Consider the following 12514-nt stretch of genomic DNA (forward strand, 5'->3'; position numbering starts at 1 on the left):
CCCAACAACGACAGCCGTTCACCGGGAAGGCAGTTGGACTGCTCGCTGCCATTGGTCAGCGCGCTGGGCGCGGCCATGTTGTGGGCAGCACGGCGCGTCGGCCAGGCCTCAGGAATTGGCATCGGGGCTGGAAATGGGATTGCGGTGTTGCGATAGGGATTGTGGTGGGACTCGGGGTTGGGTTTGGGATTGGGGTAGTGCCTGGGATTGTGGCGGGCCTGGGGGTTAGGGGCGGGGAGTGTGGCAGGACACGCGGTGGGAGTGGGCCGCAGGGTCGGGGCGGGACTCGGGGTCGGAGGCGGGCCTCGCGGTGGGAGCCGGGGGCCTTGCGGTGGGAGCCGGGGGCCTCGCGGTGGGAGCCGGGGGCCTCGCGGTGGGAGCGGGGGCCTCGGGGTCAGAGCAGGCCTCGCGGTGGGAGCTGGAGCCTCGTGGTGGTAGTGGCGGCCTCGGGGTCGGAGTGGGACTTGGGGTGGAGCCGGCGGCCTCGCGGTCGGAGCCGGGGGCATCATGGTCGGAGCCGGGGGGCATCGCGGTCGGAGCCGGGGACCTCGCGGTCGGAGCAGGCCTCATGGTGGGAGCGGGCCTCGCGGTGGGAGCGCGGGCCTCGAGGTCAGAGCAGGCCTTGTGGTGGGGACGGCCCTCGCGTTGGGTGCGCGGGCCTCGCGGTGGGAGCCGGGTGGAGGGGGGTGTCGGGGTTTGAGCTCACCCTGCCGCTGATGAAGAAGATGGCGATGAGGGCGAGGCAGATCCCGATGACGATGCCCAGGACGGTCAGGAGCAGCGGGTACTGCTGGCTGTTCCAGTAATACGTCTCGAAGAGGGAGCGCCTGCTGCGCCAGCTGCCCCCTTCCTCCTCCCTCCTCTTCGCCGTCGCGCCCCTCCCTGCCCACTCGGAGAAAGGGTGCCGGGGGGCGGCTCCCGCTCGCCGGCCCCCCCCAGAGGGTCGCTGCCGTCCCCCGCAGTCATGGGCTCAGGCGCGGGAGGATCCCGCTTTCCACGCGGCGAGGTCCGGGGGATCTCCACACGGGACGGGTCACGCGGGGAGCTTGGCGAAGGCCATTCAGGCCCAAACCGGCTCCGCCCGGCCCTCCTATCCCCGATGTGCGCGGAGGCTTGCTGCGGATTTATCGACCTCTCCCTCTCTCTCGCCCTCCGCCTTTCTGGGGGCACTATCCCCCGCTGCCCACCCCCAGCACCCCGCCGACCACAATCTCCGGACGGAAGAGCGCTAGGAGCTGACGGGCCGAAGGGTCTTTTCCTGGAGTTGGCGTGAGGGTTGACTATCTGCGACGTTCCTGAAAAATAGTCAATGGGAATAGATTGACATTGGGCTGCGGTGGCTCAAGGGGCAGCTCACCCGGCGCCCCCCCGCCACCCTGCTTTGCACAAAAGGGGCAACTAGGACGGGGCAGTACGTACTGGGCCCAGCCCAGCGAAGCCCACACCCGCTGTAGAAATAATTCCCCACAAACCTCTGATAGCCCTGAGCCAGGCTTTGCTCCCCCCCCCCCACACCCATTAACCAAATCCCCCTCCTCATAATGCCCCCCCCCCAGCAACCTGACCCCGGCCCACACCCCCCTCCTGTTCCCCCACCCCAGCCCCGATCTTCAATCAGCCCCTGTGGGGGGGAGAGAGAGGAAGGTCGGGGGGGGTGGGGGGGGTTACTGTATGAGATGGGAGGCCATCCCCCCCCCAACCCCAGCCCCTGTGGGGGGGAGAGAGAGGAAGGTCGGGGGGGTGAGGGGTTACTGTATGAGATGGGAGCATGAGCAGGCCTCCCCCCCACCCCAGCCCCTGTGGGGGGAGAGAGAGGAAGGTCGGGGGGTGAGGGGGTTACTGTATGAGATGGGAGCATGAGCAGGCCTCCCCCCCACCCCAGCCCCTGTGGGGGGAGAGAGAGGAAGGTCGGGGGGGTGAGGGGGTTACTGTATGAGATGGGAGCATGAGCAGGCCTCCCCCCCCACCCCAGCCCCTGTGGGGGGAGAGAGAGGAAGGTCGGGGGGGTGAGGGGGGTTACTGTATGAGATGGGAGCATGAGCAGGCCTCCCCCCCACCCCAGCCCTGTGGGGGGAGAGAGAGGAAGGTCGGGGGGTGAGGGGGTTACTGTATGAGATGGGAGCATGAGCAGGCCTCCCCCCCCACCCCAGCCCCTGTGGGGGGAGAGAGAGGAAGGTCGGGGGGGTGGGGGGGGTTACGGTATGAGATGGGAGCATGAGCAGGCCGCACCCGCCCCGCCCCACGAGATGCTTCTGTGATCTTCGACCTCGTCACTGTTTGTTTCAGCGGCTCAACCTGCTCCCTGTGAGTGTGTGTGTGTGTGTGTGTGTGTGTGTGTGTGTGAGTGTGTGTGTGTGTGAGTGTGTGTGTGTGTGTGAGTGTGTGTGTGTGGTGAGAGTGTGTGTGTGTGAGAGTGTGTGTGTGAGTGTGTGTGTGTGTGTGTGTGAGTGTGTGTGTGTGTGAGAGTGTGTGTGAGTGTGTGTGTGTGAGTGTGTGTGTGTGTGAGAGTGTGTGTGTGAGAGTGTGTGTGTGTGAGTGTGTGTGTGTGAGTGTGTGTGTGTGAGTGTGAGAGAGTGTGTGTGTGTCTGTGTGAGAGAGTGTGTGTGTGTCTGTGTGTGAGTGTGTCTGTGTGAGAGTGTGTGTGTGTGTCTGTGTGTGTGTGAGTGTGAGAGAGTGTGTGTGTGTGAGTGTGAGAGAGTGTGTGTGTGTGTCTGTGTGTGAGAGAGTGTGTGTGAGTGTGTGAGAGTGTGTGTGTGTGTGAGTGTCTGTGAGTGTGTGTGTGTGTCTGTGAGTGTGTGTGTGTGAGTGTGGTGAGTGAGTGTGTGTGTGTGTGTGTGTGTGAGAGTGAGTGTGTGTGTCTGTGAATGAGTGAGTGAGTGTGTGTGTGTGTGTGTGTGTGTGTATGTGTGTGTGAGTGTGTGTCTGTGTGTGAGTGTGTGTGTGAGTGAGTGTGTGTGAGTGTGTCTGTGTGTGAGTGAGTGTGTGTGTCTGTGTGTGTGTCTGTGAGTGAGTGAGTGAGTGTGTGTGAGTGCCTGTGTGTGTGTGTGTGTGTCTATGTGTGTGTGTGTGTGTGTGTGTGTCTATGTGTGTGTGTGTGTGTCTGTGTGTCTCTGAGTGTGTGTGTGTCTCTATGTGTGTGTGTGTCTGTGTGTGTGTGAGAGAGTGTGTGTGTCTGTGTGTCTCTGAGTGTGTGTGTGTCTGTGTGTCTGTGTGTCTCTGAGTGTGTGTGTGTCTGTGTGTGTGTGTGTCTCTATGTGTGTGTGTGTCTGTGTGAGTGTGAGTGTGAGTGTGTGTGTGTGTGAGAGAGTGTGTGAGTGTGAGCGAGAGGGAGAGCCCCTGCCTGCGCTCCGCCGGGAGTGTTATCTCTGAGTGAGACGCTGTGCCCCAGCCCAGGCTGTAACGCTGCTCCCCGCTCTCCCCAGCGCAGGGCGTGAGTCCTCTCCGTCTGTCTGTGTCTGTGTGTCCCGCCTCCAGGCCCCCGTCCCTCGCACTGACACCGGACCCGCTCGCCTCACTCACACTCCTGGGACCCTCCTGGACGCTGTGCGGCTCGTCTCATGTTGGCAGAGCTGGACCCGGCTCTGAGATTGAGAGAGAGAGAGAGAGAGAGAGAGGAAATGAAATTAAACGCAGCCGATCCTGAGAGAGATTTGACTGGGAGGGTGTGGAGGGAACGTTTCCTCTTCAGGGAGAGCCCAATCATTGCTTCAAAAGTAATGGGATGGCATTTAAAGCAGGGAAGAGGAAATATTTCTGATCTCGGTCTGTCTCTTGGCCGTCGGAATCCCTCTCTCAAAAGGACCCTGGGGGTGGGGGGGGGGTCTGAATCCTAAACATTGGGAGGGTAGAAGGGAACTGATGGATACATGAAGGATTGAGGGGGGGGCTGTCACCAGTTGCTGAGGAGTCTAACAGCCCAGCTTAAATACGGGCAGAGGGTGAGTCTACGTGACTCCCAGCAAACCCCCCCCCCCCCCACCCCCGGGCTGTTGTCTGCGATGCCTTCAGCGACTCTCGGGGAGGCACACGGAGCAGAGAGAAACGCGGGGCGTGCAGGGTTTGAGAGTGATCCCGGAGCAGGATTGGGACGCCGGGGTAGTACTGAGTGCCGAAGGGCCTGCGTGGTGCTGTGGGGGTTGGGGGAGGAGGGCGGGTGCAGGGGTGGGGGGGGGGGGGGGGTGGTAAAGTACAGGGAGGGAGGGATTGCCCTCTGAACGCTCGACCAAAGCTCAAAGATCTCGCTGTGGCAGAGCGGACGTTAAACCGGGTGTTGGGGGGGGGGGGGGGGTGGGGTGGGGGCTGGTGTGTCCCGCGAGGCAGGCAGGACAGCGACCGGGAGTGGGGGGGTGAGGGGGTGGGGGTGAGGAGAAGAGGGGGTGTGGGCAGGCGCTGCACGAAGGGAGCAGCTCCTCAGGGATGAAAGCGAGGGCCAGGAATGTGGCTCTTCCACATGTTCGCGCCGCCAGTCCCACGCTTTCCAGCCGCTCGCTGCCAGCTATTCCACACAGAACCTTCTGCACCCAGCACCTGAGTAACTCCCTCCCCGGGGGGGGGTATCTGTTATTCTGTATATAAACCCCCCCCCCCCCCGAACCCCTTCGATCAGATTCCAGTCTGTAACTCCCTACCCGGGGGGTATCTGTTATTCTGTATATAACCCCCCCCCCCGAACCCCCTCGATCAGATTCCAGTCTGTAACTCCCTCCCCGGGGGGGGGTATCTGTTATTCTGTATATAAACCCCCCCCCCGAACCCCCTCGATCAGATTCCAGTCTGTAACTCCCTCCCGGGGGGGCATCTGTTATTCTGTATATAAACCCCCCTGAACCCCCTCGATCAGATTCCAGTCTGTAACTCCCTCCCCGGGGGGGGGGGGGTGTCTGTTATTCTGTATATAAACCCCCCCGAACCCCCTCGATCAGATTCCAGTCTGTAACTCCCTCCGGGGGGGGGGTATCTGTTATTCTGTATATAAACCCCCCCGAACCCCCTCGATCAGATTCCAGTCTGTAACTCCCTCCCCGGGGGGGTATCTGTTATTCTGTATATAAACCCCCTCCGAACCCCCTCGATCAGATTCCAGTCTGTAACTCCCTCCGCGGGGGGGTATCTGTTATTCTGTATATAAACCCCCCCGAACCCCCTCGATCAGATTCCAGTCTGTAACTCCCTCCCCGGGGGGTATCTGTTATTCTGTATATAAACCCCCCGAACCCCTCGATCAGATTCCAGTCTGTAACTCCCTCCGCGGGGGGGGTATCTGTTATTCTGTATATAAACCCCCCCGAACCCCCTCAATCAGATTCCAGTCTGTAACTCCCTCCCAGGGGGGTATCTGTTATTCTGTTTATAAACCCCCCCGAACCCCCTCGATCAGATTCCAGTCTGTAACTCCCTCCCAGGGGGGTATCTGTTATTCTGTTTATAAACCCCCCGAACCCCCTCGATCAGATTCCAGTCTGTAACTCCCTCCCGGGGGGTATCTGTTATTCTGTATATAAACCCCCCCAAACCCCCTCGATCAGATTCCAGTCTGTAACTCCCTCCCGGGGGTATCTGTTATTCTGTATATAAACCCCCCCGAACCCCTTGATCAGATTCCAGTCTGTAACTCCCTCCCCGGGGGGTATCTGTGTCCAAATTTGGAGACTGGAATTTATTGCTATCTGATCGTTGTTTCGTCTCAATGTGTGGAACATCGAAATATCGCTGATTTGTCACAATGATGCCACCCGAAGGTTACAGGAACAGCAACTCATATTCCGCCTGGGAACCCTGCAGCCCAATGTATCAATGTGGACTTCACCAGCTTCAAAATCTCCCCTTCCCGACTGCATCCCTAAACCAGCCCAGTTCGTCCCCTTCCCCCACTGCATCCCAAAACCAGTCCAGCCTGTCTCTGCCTCCCTAACCTGTTCTTCCTCTCACCCATCCCTTCCTCCCACCCCAAGCCGCACCTCCATTTCCTACCTACCAACCTCATCCCACCTCCTTGACCTGTCCGTCTTCCCTGGACTGACCTATCCCCTCCCTCCCTCCCCACCTATACACTCCTCTCCACCTCTCTTCTTTTCTCTCCATCTTCGGTCCGCCTCCCCCTCTCTCCCTATTTATTCCAGTTCCCTCTCCCCATCCCCCTCTCTGATGAAGGGTCTAGGCCCGAAACGTCAGCTTTTGTGCTCCTGAGATGCTGCTGGGCCTGCTGTGTTCATCCATCTCCACATTTTATTATCTTGATTCTCCAGCATCTGCTGTCCCTCCTGTCTCTGAGTGTTGACCAGTCAGGGGTGATGTATTTCTCAGAGGCTGCGTTGCACCTCGGCTTGAGGAAGAGATTCGTTATCTGAGATCTGCCCCGTCCCCATTCGGGAGTTTCCGAAAGCTGCTGTGTTCTCATTCCCCGAGGGTCCGGGGAGAGACGACGGCCCGAGGGATCGGCGGCCGAGACCGGGATCCCCGCTCAACGTGACTTATCTGCTTCCCCATCCCACATGGAATGTGGAGCACGGGCACTGAGGAAGGATGTGGTCAGGATGGGAGAGGCCGAGAGAAACATGCCCAAGGAGGGAGGATCGCGGAAGGACAGGGGTGGGGGGAGGCTGTCGAAATTCAGGAATGAGGGAGAAGGGACTGACAGCAAGCACAGAGAGGAAACCTAACTGAGAGAGAGGTGAAAAGTGACAGGGATGGGGGGAGCGAGAGAGAGAGAGAGAGAGAGAGAGAGAGAGAGAGAACGAAAATGTTGGGGACTGGAGATGAGAGAAACACCGAGAGTCAGAGAGGGAATACACAGAGATAGAGAGAGAGAGAGATTGGGGTGAACAGAGATAAAGTCCTGGATAGAAGAAAGGAGAGAAGGCAGAGAGAGAGGGGAGGAGGAAAGAGAGAGGAAGAATCGAGGGGAGAGAGAGAAAGAGGGGGAGGGAGAGAGAGGGAAAGAGAGAGGGAGAGAGGGAGAGTCAGGGGGAGGTGGGGAGAGGGAGGGTGGAGAGAGAAAAGAAGAGTGGGGAAGAGAGAGAGGTGGGGAGAGAGAGGGAGAGAGGGGACAGAGTGAGGGGGAGAGAGAGAGAGAGCGGGAGAGGGGGATAGAGTGAGGGAGGGGGAGAGGGAGAGAGTGGGGGAAAGGGAGCGGGAGAGGGAAAGAGAGGGGGGAGAGTGGGAGACTCAGGGGGAGAGGGGGTGGAGAGGGAGAAGGATAGAGAGGGAGTGTGGGAGAGTCAGGGGAGACAGAGGGAGGGGAGAGGGAGAGAGAGGGGAAAGGGAGAGGGAGAGAGAGGTGGGCAGAGAGAGGGAGTCGGGGGAGAGTGGGAGACTCGGGGGAGGGAGGGGGAGAGGGAGAAGGAGAGAGAGGGAGAGTGGGAGAGTCAGGGGAGGGAGAAAGGGAGAGGGGGGAAGTGAGAGAGTTGGGGGAGAGAGAGAGGGAGAGTTGGGGGCGAGAGGGGGAGGGAGAGAGAGGAGGCAAAAGAGAGAGAGTGGGAGAGTCGGGGGGAATGATGGGGGGGAGAGAGAGGGGGAGAGTGGGAGAGTTGGGGGGAATGATGGGGAGAGAGAGAGGGGAGGAGAGAGAGTGGGGGGGAGGGGGGGAGAGGGAGAGAGAGAGTCGGGAGGGGGGAGAGAGAGGGGAGGAGAGAGGGAGAGTCGGGGGGAATGATGGGGAGAGAGAGAGAGGGGGGAGAGAGAGGGAGAGTGGGAGAGTTGGGGGGAATGACGGGGAGAGAGAGAGAGAGAGAGGGGGGAGAGAGAGCGTGGTGGGGGAGAGTGGGAGAGTTGGGGGGAATGATGGGGAGAGAGAGAGAGGGGGAGAGAGAGAGAGTCGGGGGGAGAGTGGGAGAGTTGGGGGGAATGATGGGGAGAGAGGGGGGGGAGAGAGAGGGAGAGTGGGTGAGTTGCGGGGAATGATGGGGAGAGAGAGAGGGAGAGTGGGAGAGTTGGGGGGAATGATGGGGAGAGAGAGGGGGGGAGAGTGGGAGAGTTGGGGGGAATGATGGGGAGAGAGAGAGGGGGGAGAGAGAGCATGGTGGGGGAGAGTGGGAGAGTTGGGGGGAATGATGGGGAGAGAGAGAGGGAGAGTGGGAGAGTTGGGGGGAATAATGGGGAGAGAGAGGGGGGGAGAGTGGGAGAGTTGGGGGGAATGAGGGGGAGAGAGGGAGAGCGTGATGGGAGAGAGTGGGAGAGTTGGGGGGAATGAGGGGGAGAGAGGGAGAGTGGGAGAGTCGGGGGGAATGATGGGGAGAGAGAGAGAGAGAGAGGGGGGAGAGAGAGAGTTGTGGGGGGGGGAGAGAGGGAGAGTAGGAGAGTCGGGGGAGAGAGGGAGAGAGAGACCAGTCTCTATACGCCCTAATTCCCTTCCAAGGCAATTTCCATGAAGTGTTAGAGTGACCTGGAAGACATTGTGCACACAGCAAGATCCCAGGAGGAGGGGCATTGGCCAGGCTTGTCAAACATAGAGCAGTACAGCACAGTACAGGCCCTTCGGCCCACGATGTTGTGCCGAACCTTTACCCTATACCCAAGGTCTATCTAATCTCCACCCCTACCTTGTGCTACCATCCATATACCTGTGTAATAGCAGCTTAAGTGCCCCTAATGAGGGCAACTCCACTACCCTCTCCGGCAATGCATTCCACACCCCGACCACTCCCTGAGTAAAGAACCTACCCCTGACGTCTCCTCGATAGCTCCGTCTGCTCACTGTAAAATGATGTCCCCCCCCTACCCGGCCCCGGGTTCTCGCTTGCTTGTACTTTTTGAACCATGGAGGTACCTTGGGCCCTCGCCGGCAGGGAGACCCTCCCCAAAGAGTTTACCCTCAGGCTGAGGAGGTGGGAGAGGCTCGAAGGCCCCGACGGTGCGGCCCTCCCTCAGGCTGTGGGGTGGTTGGAGAGGTTCGAAGGCCCCGGCAGTGCGGCCCTCCCTCAGGGTGAGGGGTGGGAGAGGCTCTAAGGCCCCGGCAGTGCAGCCCTCCCTCAGGCTGAGGGCTGGGAGAGGCTCGAAGGCCCCGGCAGTGCGGCCCTCCCTCAGGCTGACGGCTTGCAGAGGCTCTAAGGCCCCGGCAGTGTGGCCCTCCCTCAGGCTGAGGGCTGGGAGAGGCTCGAAGGCCCCGGCAGTGCGGCCCTCCCTCAGGCTGAGGGCTGGGAGAGACTCGAAGGCCCCGGCAGTGCGGCCCTCCCTCAGGCTGAGGGCTGGGAGAGGCTCGAAGGCCCCGACAGTGCGGCCCCTCCCTCAGTCAATGACATTTGATCATCCTTAGCTCCCACTTTCCTGCCTTTCCCCCCTCGATCCCCTTCCCGATGAAAGATCTCTCTCTGTCACAGACTTCAATACCCTCGATGACCTGGACTCGATAGCGCCCCCAGCTGCGGTAAAGAATCCCACAGATACACTACCCCCACCGCCTCGGAGAGAGGAGAAATCCCTCCCCATTCTCCGTCTTCAGTGGGCGGCCCCCCTCGCTCTGAGATGGTGCCCCCTCAGGGTCCTGGACTCTCCAACACAAGGGGGTAACAGCCCCTCCCCATCTCCCCCCACCCCGTCAGGTCCTCTTCCCCCACCCAAGAACCCTTTCTGTTTCTATTAGGTCGCCTCCCCACCCGACCTTATTCCTCTAAACCCCAATGAGTACAGGCCTGACCGACGCCCCCCGCTCCTCGCCAGGCAGCTCCCCGCCGACTCCCCGGGATCAGCCGAGCGGACCTCCCCCCGTGCCGCCTCCGGTGCGAGCCCATCTCTGCTTGGATACGTGGCCCCGGAACCGTACGCGTCGGGGAAGGGGTTCTCCCAGCTGCTGCGGCCTGCGTAGCAAAACCTTCCCTTTCCTGTGTAACTCCAGTACCCCCTCGGAATAGAGGCCAGCGTTCCCGGCAGCCCCGTCACCCCACCCACCGGCCGAACTCGGTCGCTGGCCCATTCCGATCCGCCGATTCCTGAGTCCTCAATCTGCGGTGCGGTTTTCCGAGGGTTTTCCGCACGGGAATGGCGTTTGCGCGCATCCCACTCAGTTTGCTTTGTTCCAGGTCAGGAGACACATTCTTTCCAGACTCAATCCCGACTTTCCACACCCTTCCCCGAGCCCCCAAACCGACCTAACCAATCCTCAGCATTGCACAGTTGATGCGTCCCATCCCTTCCCACAGGGAATTCCCACTCTCCCAGGGAGGATGGGGATGGGGGGGTGTCAGTAAAACTCGCAATCCCTCAGCTCAGAGAGACGAAAGAAACAGGATTGGGCCCGGGAAAGCGGGCGAGCCTCCGGAACATTCCCCGGACAGCGGCGAGAGGAAGGGCGGTTCCTCACGGCTCGGGGAATGCAGAGCCGGGCCTCCCGAGAACCCGTCCCAGGCCGCGATTCGGAGATGACTTCCAGGGCGAGGGCCTCTGCCCAGGGTTTAATCCCGAAACGGCACCGTCGCAGCGGGGAATAGGGAGAGATTTTGTGCTCAGAACGCAGAGGCTGTAACTCCCTCCCAGGGGGGGTATCTGTTATTCTGTATATAAACCCCCCTGAACCCCCTCGATCAGATTCCAGTCTGTAACTCCCTCCCCGGGGGGGTATCTGTTATTCTGTATATAAACCCCCCAAAAACCCCCTCGATCAGATTCCAGTCTGTAACTCCCTCCCCGGGGGGTATCTGTTATTCTGTATATAAACCCCAACGAAACCCCTCGATCAGATTCCAGTCTGTAACTCCCACCCCGGGGGGTATCTGTTATTCTGTATATAAACCCCCCCCAAACCCCCTCTGTATATAAACCCCCCACCGAACCCCCTCGATCAGATTCCAGTCTGTAACTCCCTCCCAGGGGGGTATCTGTTATTCTGTATATAAACCCCCTCGATCAGATTCCAGTCTGTAACTCCCTCCCCGGGGGGTATCTGTTATTCAGTATATAAACCCCCGGAACCCCCTAATTCAGATTCCAGTCTGTAACTCCCTCCCCGGGGGGTATCTGTTATTCTGTATATAAACCCACCGAACCCCCTCGATCAGATTCCAGTCTGTAACTCCCTCCCCGGGGGGTATCTGTTATTCTGTATATAAACCCCCCCCGAACCCCCTCGATCAGATTCCAGTCTGTAACTCCCTCCCCAGGGGGTATCTGTTATTCTGTATATAAACCCCCCCGAACCCCCTCGATCAGATTCCAGTCTGTAACTCCCTGCCCGGGGGGTATCTGTTATTCTGTATATAAACCCCCCCGAACCCCCTCAATCAGATTCCAGTCTGTAACTCCCTCCCCGGGGGGGTATCTGTTATTCTGTATATAAACCCCCCCGAACCCCCTCGATCAGATTCCAGTCTGTAACTCCCTCCCGGGGGGTATCTGTTATTCTGTATATAAACCCCCCCGAACCCACTCGATCAGATTCCAGTCTGTAACTCCCTCCCTGGGGGGTATCTGTTATTCTGTATATAAACCCCCCCGAACCCCCTCGATCAGGTTCCGGTCTGTAACTCCCTCCCAGGGGGTATCTGTTATTCTGTATATAAACCCCCCCGAACCCCCTCGATCAGATTCCAGAATGTAACTCCCTCCCCGGGGGGTATCTGTTATTCTGTATATAAACCCCCCCAAAACCCCTCGATCAGATTCCAGTCTGTAACTCCCTCCCCGGGGGGTATCTGTTATTCTGTATATAAACCCCCCCGAAACCCCTCGATCAGATTCCAGTCTGAAACTCGCACCCGGGGGGTATCTGTTATTCTGTATATAAACCCCCCCCAAACCCCCTCGATCAGATTCCGGTCTGTAACTCCCTCCCGGGGGGTATCTGTTATTCTGTATATAAACACCCTGAACCCCCTCGATCAGATTCCAGTCTGTAACTCCCTCCCCGAGGGGTATCTGTTATTCTGTATATAAACCCCCCCGAACCCCCTCGATCAGATTCCAGTCTGTAACTCCCTCCCCGGGGGGTATCTGTTATTCTGTATATAAACGCCCCCCCGAACCCCCTCGATCAGATTCCAGTCTGTAACTCCCTCCCGGGGGGGGTATCTGTTATTCTGTATATAAACCCCCCGAACCCCCTCGATCAGATTCCAGTCTGTAACTCCCTCCCGGGGGGGAGCATCTGTTATTCTGTATAATAACCCCCCCCGAACCCCCTTGATCAGATTCCAGTCTGTAACTCCCTCCCCGGGGGGTATCTGTTATTCCGTATATAAACCCCCCCCCGAATCCCTTCGATCAGATTCCAGTCTGTAACTCCCTCCCCAGGGGGTATCTGTTATACCGTATATAAACCACCCCCGAAACCCCTCGATCAGATTCCAGTCTGTAACTCCCTCCCCGGGGGGTATCTTTTATTCTGTATATAAACCCCCCGACGAACCCCCTCGATCAGATTCCAGTCTGTAACTCCCTCCCCAGGGGGTATCTGTTATTCTGTATATAAACCCCCCGCCGAACCCCCTCAATCAGATTCCAGTCTGTAACTCCCTCCCCGGGGTGGTATCTGTTATTCTGTATATAAACCCCCCCCAAACCCCCTCGATCAGATTCCGGTCTGTAA

At 59.1% G+C, this 12514-nt stretch overlaps 1 long non-coding RNA gene across 1 annotated transcript in view; it reads right to left on the minus strand.

The window, feature by feature from the left end:
* The window catches only part of LOC132208649 (uncharacterized), a 3973-nt gene extending 202 nt beyond the window's left edge, over nt 1-3771 (minus strand). The window contains exons 1-2 of the long non-coding RNA XR_009444774.1: nt 3520-3771; nt 707-1295 (exon numbers count right to left, since the gene is read on the minus strand). This is a non-coding gene — a long non-coding RNA (uncharacterized LOC132208649). The remainder of the gene's footprint in view (nt 1-706; nt 1296-3519) is intronic.
* Between the last annotated feature and the right edge of the window lie 8743 nt (nt 3772-12514).

The sequence above is a fragment of the Stegostoma tigrinum genome, unplaced genomic scaffold (assembly GCF_030684315.1).
Source record: "Stegostoma tigrinum isolate sSteTig4 unplaced genomic scaffold, sSteTig4.hap1 scaffold_496, whole genome shotgun sequence".
NCBI classification, from domain to species: Eukaryota; Metazoa; Chordata; class Chondrichthyes; order Orectolobiformes; family Stegostomatidae; genus Stegostoma; species Stegostoma tigrinum.